This window comes from Elephantulus edwardii, unplaced genomic scaffold (assembly GCF_000299155.1).
Source record: "Elephantulus edwardii isolate Elephantulus edwardi_28Jun2011 unplaced genomic scaffold, EleEdw1.0 scaffold00618, whole genome shotgun sequence".
Classification (NCBI taxonomy): Eukaryota; Metazoa; Chordata; class Mammalia; order Macroscelidea; family Macroscelididae; genus Elephantulus; species Elephantulus edwardii.
Window position 1 is genome coordinate 1 of NW_006400368.1, and position 8,445 is coordinate 8,445.

The following is an 8,445-nucleotide window of genomic DNA, read 5'->3' on the forward strand; positions in this document are numbered from 1 at the left end:
AAAGAACTGGAGTCAGAAAATCAAAAGGGCTGAACTTGCTCAGTATTTCTTAAGCTACTAGACAAAGGCTCACACAGCTACAGACACATACCTCAGTCACGTCAAGGTGCTGTAAAAACCTCTCTTTCCTTTTCCTTTTTTTTTTTTTTTGTTAAGGGGGCAGAATCTGTATAATCAATACCCGACTTAAAACAAGTGGGATAGTGGAAAAAACTTGATAGTTTTTATTATGGAATTTATGTGTGCATCTTCTCATTTCATAAGTACAATTGATCTGGTAATCCTCTATCACTCATCGGGAATATTTCAAATTCAGGGAAGTATTCACAAAAGGAGCCCTGAGGTGGAGAGGGTCCATGGTAGCAGACTCTGTGCAGAAAGGCCTGGCTTTGGGGATGCTCCATGGCGCAGGGGCTCTTCAGTAGGAGGAGACCGTGTACAGGAAGGCTCTATCACTCTTCTCCTCAGACTTCTGCAGCAGCTCTTGGAACTTGGTCTCTGTTTCCTCTGTGTGCTGGATTTACCCGCACAGTTCACAGATTAGGAAGGCCCCCAGGGTGACCTCGTAATGGTCCTGGATATGAATGTTGGTGACATGCAATGACTGGTAGGTCTCCTGTTCCCGGGAATTAAAATTTGCCACCACTTGGTCTAAGACTCGCTCCTCTCCTGTGAGGATCAGATCCAACCGCTCTTTGCAGTTCTGGAACCTCTCTGGTCGAGGCTTGATTCTCTTATTCCTGTCCAGTATGTGTAAGATTCTGTGTGTAGAGTTCTTTGTCTTTCCTAAGAAGACCATTGTACATCTAATCTTAGGTGGTTTTAAAATTGTTAGATGCTAGCCTGGTCTGGGGCTGGTCCAGGGAGTTTCAAATGTGTCCCTGTCCCAAAAGGGTGCACACTGAATCCTCCTTGCTGAGGAAGTTGTGCGCCTCCATGCCTGGAGCTCACCACCGCCATATGCAGCATAAAAGACAGCCTGAGGGTGGTGGCACTGTCAGCAGCACATGCTGCGACCACCCCTCTCTGGGACTCCTAACCATGCATTAGGGGTGTATCCATTTTCCATAGCTATTCCTTCTATATGCTAAGTAACGTATTTGAAAAACTGGACTAAATAAGAAAACAGTGTAACATTATTATTGGGGGTGATTTTTGTTGTTAAGAGTTGTTGAGTGGAATATGACTAATAATGACTTATGAACAACACAACTAAACTCCCCCCTATCCTGTGCCATTCTCACAATCTCCGACACAATTGAGCCCATTGCTGCAATCACTGTGTCAATCCACCTGGATGAGAATCTTCCTCTCCTTGTCTATCCCTGCACCTTTCCAAGCATGATGTCCTTCTCCAAGGAATAGCAACACGCCCAAAGTATGAGAGATAAAGCTTTGGCATTCTTGCCTCCAAGGAGGACTTTGGCTGAACCTTTTCCAAGACATATCTGTTTAGGGTTTGGGGATTTTTGGTTTGTTTGTTTTCTTTTTTTTTGGTAGTCCATGGAATATTCAGTACTCTGCTCCAACACCATAGTTCAAAGACATCAATTTTTCTTCTGTCATCCTTATTCATTGTCCAGCTCTCAGTAGCATAACAAGGGATTGAACAGACTATTGTTGACCCAGGTGTACCTTAGTCCTCAAACTAATATGATTGCTCCTCAGTAATGTGGGGGAAGTCATCAAAAACCTTGAATCACTTAATACAGGAAATAAAACATCATAGCCTTCAATATGGATTACATATCAATATAAAGAAAAAGAATCTTGATATTGGATAGTTGGAAACATCATCATAATGAAGAAAAGATTGAAATTATCAATTGTTTAATTTTGATCAAAAAAATTAAAAACAATAAAAAATTAAAAAAATAACAAAACAGTGGTCAAGAAACCCAATGACCTATTGTTGTTAGGTACTATCAAGCCACGTATAACTCACAGTGATCCTAAGAACAAAAGACATAAACCCTGTTCTATCTTATGCCATCTTCACACTTCCTGACACACAAGAGTCCACTGCAGCAGTCACCATATCAATCCACCTTGTTGAGGGTCTCTCTCTCTCTCCTTCACTGACCCTCCACCCTTCCCTGCATCATGTCCTCCAAGGAATAGCCCCTCCTGGCAACATGCTCATAGAGATGAAGTCAAATCGTTTTTGCCTCCGAAGAGCATTCAGGCTTCACCTTCTTCAAGACAATTGTTCTTTCTAGCCACCCAAGGGATGTGGTTGGTCTTCAACACCACAGCTCAAAGGCATCAATTCTTCTGTCATCCTTGTTCATTGTCCAGCTCTCAGATGCATAGCAAGTAATTGGAAAGACTCTGGCCTGAAGCAGACACATAGGGACCCATCGCCCTGGGGAAATCTTCTGTTAAGGATTTCTCTAAAGTGCTAAAGAGCTAGGATGTAACTTTAAAGACTAAGGTATGCTTGATTCAAACCACGGTCAATTGCTTTCTACGCATCTGAAAGTGGGCCAATTAATATGTATGAAGAGAGGAGAATTGATAACTCTGAATTGTGATGTTGACCATGAGTACTGACCATGCCAAAAGTACAAACAAATCTGTGTTGAAGCAAGTGCAACCAGGGAGCTCATTAGAGACAAAGATGGTGAAACTTCTCACATATGTTGGGTATGTTGTTAGGTGTCAGTTCATTGAAAAAGATATCATGCTTGGAAAAACAGAGGGTCAGTGAGAAAGAAGACCTGCAACAAGATGGATTGACACAGTACCAGTAACAATGGACTCAAGTATATAAAAAATTATGAGAATGGCACAGCATAGCGCAGAATTCAGATCCCTTATTCATAGTGTTGTTGTGAGTCGTAGTGGACTCAAAGGCACCTAACAAGAAGAGCATCATGTTTCCTATGGTCCCGTGGTAAAGACTTTTATTTTCTAGATATTGGGACTCATGTATATAGAAGGCATTATTTTTCAGTAAATGCTTCAAAGCTTCCTCCCTTTCTATACCCAAGATTCTGTCATCTGTATTACGCGGGCTGTTGAGTCTTCCTCCAGTCCTGATGCCACATTCTTTTTCCACAGCCTAGCTTCACAAATTATTTTCTCAAATACAGATTGAAAAGGTACAGAGAGAGAACATAATTGTGATGACACACACCTTTCCTGATTTTTAAACTATACAGAATTTTCTTGTTTTGTATGGGCAACTGCCTTTGGGGTGTATGTATCGGGTTTTCATGAGCACAGTTAAGCTAGACGGATGTTGGGTGTAGAAAAGGACAAGTGTGATCAGCAAAGTCTATAAAATTATCTGAGGAGTCAAGGAGGGATCCAGGACCTGCAGTACTGCCGCCACCATCTCAGCTTTCTCAGAGTTCTGAGCACACCAATATTTCAAACGTTAATCTTGTAATCCACAAGGCACAACTAAGGCCACCACCACTTTTCCTGTAACCAGGAAAGGAAGGCCCAGGAGTCCCATGATTGACTGCCAGTGGCAGACTTGGCAATTGAAACTTACCAGTCACTCTGTTGCAGTCCAATCTCAAGAAGTTTTCGACATCAGAACAGCAACATGCCCATTCTATTCTTTCCTATAAAGTCACTGTGAGTCAGGACAGATGTGATGTCAACTGATACTAGGTTTGGGCAAACTTATCCAGAATTTTCCTTTTTATTCACAAGAGTCTCGGGTTAAACTACCAGACATGTTGCAGTACAAAAATGTTTCAATCTGCTTCCATAAAGATGAAAGAAACTTAAATCCATTTCCCTCAAGTCAGTTCCTATTACTTGGGACTTTAAGGGAGAGAGGAAAAATGCCTCAAGGTTTTTTCCAAGAATATGGAGATAACCGAATATACCATGGCTTGCTAAGACAACGAACAGGTTTTTGCTGGAAAAGGGTTAGGAGAGGGTTAAACCAGGCTGCTCCTTGGAAGCAAGGATTCTGAAACTTCATCTGACATACTTTGGACATGTTGCAAGGAGGGACCAATCCTTGGAAAGGGATGTCATGCTTGGGATGGTGGGGGGACAGTTCAGGAGAAGAAGACCTTCTATGAGGTGGATTGATTCAGTGACTGGAGTAATAGGGGTGGAGGTGTTGAAAACAGTGAGACTGGCACAGGACAGAGAAAGTTTTAGGGCTGTTGTACATAGGGTCACTATGAGTCGCAGGCAACTCGAGGGAACATAACAACCACAATCTATTATCATCTATCTATCTATCTATCTATCTATCTATCTATCTATCTATCTATCTATTTCAGATAAACTGGACTATATAAAGAATGTGGCATCAGATTGGAGAACAATTCATCAACAACCTGTGTTATGTACATGACACAACCTGCTTGCTGAAAGTGAGGAAGACTTGAAGCACTTGTTGCAGAAGATCAAAGAATACAGACTTCAATATGGATTATGTTTCAACGTCGAGAAGATAAAAATCCTCACCACTGGATCAATAAGCAACATCCGGATAGATGGAGAAAAGATTGAAATGTTAAGCAATGTTTACCTTACTAAGATCTAAAATTAACACCCTTATCACCAGAAAGTCCACTGTCAAGGACCTTTCCAAGTTATAGGAGCTGAGACGTTTGTTTGAAGATTACGATATGCCTGATCCAGGCCATGGTCTTTTTGATCACTTGCTGTGCACCTGAGAGCTGGACAAGAAATAAGGAGAAGAGAAGAATTGATGCCTTTAATTGTGGTGTTGGAGAGAAGTCCAGAATGTGTCATGGACTGCTGAAAGAAAAAAAAATAGCTATTTCTTGGAGAAAGTGCTGCCAGAATGTTCCTTGGAGGCAAGGATGGTGAACCTTCATTTCCCTATACTTTTGGGATGTTGCTAGGAGAAGCGATTCCTTGGAAAGGAATATCATGCTTGGCAAGATGGAAGGTCAGTGAAAGAAAGACTCACAATGAGGAGGATTGACATAGTGACTATAGCAGTGAGCTCAGCTGTGTCAGAGATGTGGAGGATGGCACATGTTAGAACATGGTTCGGATGTGTTGTTCATAGGGTCACTATGAGTCATATTCAACTTTAGGATACTTAACAACACATCATTTCCAAAGCAGATTGCCACATATTCTTCCAGAGAGCAGCTGGTGGGTTCAAACCACCCATTATAATGCCAGTTGCCAAGCACGCTATCACTGTGCCACTGTGCCACCAAGACTGTACCAGGTTTCACTTGGAAACCCAATGAGCCAATTCTACTTTGTCATTCAGGATCACTATGAGTTTCTCTTTGTCTGGAAGCTCCACTGTATACTGTCCACTAGGGGTGACCCTGCCAGTATTTGAAAGACCAGCAATATACCTTCCAGCATCACAGCAACACACAAACCACTACAGCAACTAAAACGGACACATTTTTAGAGGACTGTTTTGCTAGTTTTTGTTAGGTGCCATTGAGTCAAGTATGATTCAGAGGGCTCAGATGAACTGTTCTATCCTGTGCAATCCTCATCAACTCTGACATAGTTGAGTCCATTGCTGCAGTCACTGTGTCAATCTGACTAGCTGAGGGTCTTCTTCTCCTTTGCTGACCCTCCACTGTTCCAAACATATCCCTTTCCAAAGAATAGCCCTAACAGCATGCCCAAAATGTAAGTCGAAGCTTTTTTATCCTTGGCCTGGCTGTACTTTCTCTTAGACCTGTTTGTTCTTTTGACAGTCCACATGATAGTCAGTATTCTCAAACATCACAACTCAAAGGCATTAATTCTTCTGTCATCCTTATTCATTGTCCAGTTCTCAGAAGCATAGCAGGTGATTGAAAAGAACTGATGTCTTTAAGTTAAGAGTATTGAACATACCATGGACCATCAGGAGAGCAAACAGGTCTGTTTCGAAGGTGAAACCAAGTTTCTCATTGTTGGCAAGGATTTTGAAGCTCTGTCTCACATACTTTGGGCATGCGGCCAAGAAGGACCAGTCCTTAGAGAAGGACATCATGCTCAGAAGGGTGGAGGGACACCTCAGGAGAGGAAGACCCTGTATGAGATGGATTGACACAGTAGCTGGGGTAAGAAGAAGGTGTAAGAGAAGGTGTGTGGGAGTCAATGAGACTGGCTCAGGATAGGGCAGGGTTCAGAGCTATTGTACATAGTAGGGTCACTCTGAGTCACAGACAACTTAATGGCACATAACAACAATTCAATAGTCAAGTCTTTTTTCTTTCTTATTCAATTTTCACTTGCATATATTGTTGTTGTGTCATCCAGTTGCCTATGACTCATCACGACCCTGTGTACATTAGCTCTAAAACTTTCCTGTCCTGAGCCGATCTCATCATCTCCAACAGACCTAATCCCATTGCTCCTGTAGCTGAGTCAATCCATCTCATCCTCGGTCTTCCTCTCATGCGCTGTCCCTTCACCCTCCAAAGCACGATGTCCCTCTCTTCCAAGGACTGGTCCCCCCCTGGCCATGTACCCAAATTATGTGACACAGACCCTGAAAATCCTTGCCTCCACAAAGCAAACTGGTGTCACCCTCACCAGAACAGACTTGTTTTTTCCTGGCAGTTTACAGTATATTCTCCACTCTTCTCTAGCACCATAACTCTAAAGCATCAGTTCTTCTTCCATCATCCTTAGTTATTGCCCAGTTCTCTGATGCATAGCCAGTAATTGCAAAGACCATGCCCTGGATCAAGTGCACCTTAGTCTCCAGACTGATATTGTTGCTCTTCAGTACTCTAGAGGTCCTTGACAGCAGACTTTCCCAATGCAGTTCATCTTTTTGGTTTTTGATTTCTTGACTGCTGGTGCCAAGAATGTTGATTGTGGAACCAAACAAGCTACCAACAATCTCAAACTCTTCTTCATCCATTATGAAACTGCCAATAGGCCCAGTGGTGAAAATCTGTTTTCTTGATGTTGAGCTTCAATTCTAATTGAAGCTTATAGTTCTTGACCTTCTGCAACAAATGCCTCATATCTTCCTCAGTTGCAGTAAGCAAGGTTGTGTCATCTATATAATGCAGATTGCTGATGAATCTTCCTCCACTCCTGATGCTCCCTTCCTCTTCATAAATTCCAGCTTCCTGAATGATCTGTTCTGGATATAGATTAAAAAGGTATGGAGATAACTTGCATCCCTGAAGGATTCCTTTAATGATCCTGAACCATGTAGTGTTTTCCTGCTCTGTTCTGACTACTGCTTCCTGGTCTAAGTATAGGTTTTGCATGAGCACAATTAAGTGTTCTGGATTCCCCATTCTTTTCAAGGTTAGTCAGAATTTGTTGTGATCCAGTCAAGTACCTTTGCCTAGTCAATGACATGCAGATAGACATCCCTCTGGTATTCTCTGCTTTCAGCCAGGATCCATCTAACTAATGCCTATGTTGTCCCCAGGGCCATTGCCTCTTCTAAATCCAGCCTGCTCTGTTCCAGTTGTTTCTGGACAATCTTCACCAGGATCTTGCTTGCCTGTGATATTAGATATTGTTGTTGTTATGCATCGTTGACTCACCTGCAACTCAAAGTGATCTTATGTACAAGAGCCTTAAACCCTGCTCTATCCTGTGCCAATCTCACTGTCTCTGACACATCCACCCCCATTACCTCAGTCACTGGATCAATCCATCTCATAGAGAGTCTTCCTCTCCTGTGTTGTCCCTCCCAAGCATGATGTTCCTCTCCAAGCATGACTGGTCCCTCCTAGCAACATGTTCAAAGTACGTCAGACAAAGCTTCAAAATCCTTGCCTCCAAGGAACAGCCGGCTTTGATTCTCTCTAGGATGAACCTGTTTGTTCTCTTAGCAGTCCATGGTATATTCAATACTCTTCTCCAGCACCACAGCTCAAAGGCATCAATTCTCCTTCTATCATCTCTCTTCGTTGTCCAGCTCTCTGAAGCATAGCAAGTGACTGCAAAGACCATGGACTGTATCAGATGCACTTTAGTCAACAGAGTGATATCATTGCTCTTTAGTATTTTGGAGAAGTCTCTAACAGCAGACTTTCTCATAGTAATACGTCTTTTAATTTCCTGACTGCTGGTACCAACAGTGTTGATAAGGGAGCCAAGCATACTAAAGCTGTGAACAATCTCAATCTCTTCACCATCTATCATGATGCTGCCAATTGGCCCACTGGAGAGAATCTGTTTTCTTGATATTGAGCCTCAATCCCTATTGAAGGCTGCAGTCCTTGACCTGCAGCTAGCACTTGAGGTGACATAAGATATAGCGTTCAGTAAATTCCATCAAATCATCCCTGCAAAGTAGAGGTTCTAAATGTCATGCCTTTTTATCAGGTGAGTAAATGGGGGTATAAACAGAGAATACAGGCGAGCTCTCGTGGCCTAGTGGCAAGAAGCTGCACTGCAATCTCAGAGATGCATGGTTCGAATCCACCAGATGCTCTGCTGGAGAAGGAGGAATAATCTCCTCCTGTACCAGTCAGATCTGATTTGACGGTACACACAAAGAATAAT

At 42.5% G+C, this 8,445-nt stretch overlaps 1 pseudogene; it reads right to left on the reverse strand.

The window, feature by feature from the left end:
• Positions 1–418: 418 nt before the first annotated feature.
• LOC102858906 lies at positions 419–938 on the reverse strand (annotated as a pseudogene).
• Positions 939–8,445: the final 7,507 nt, after the last annotated feature.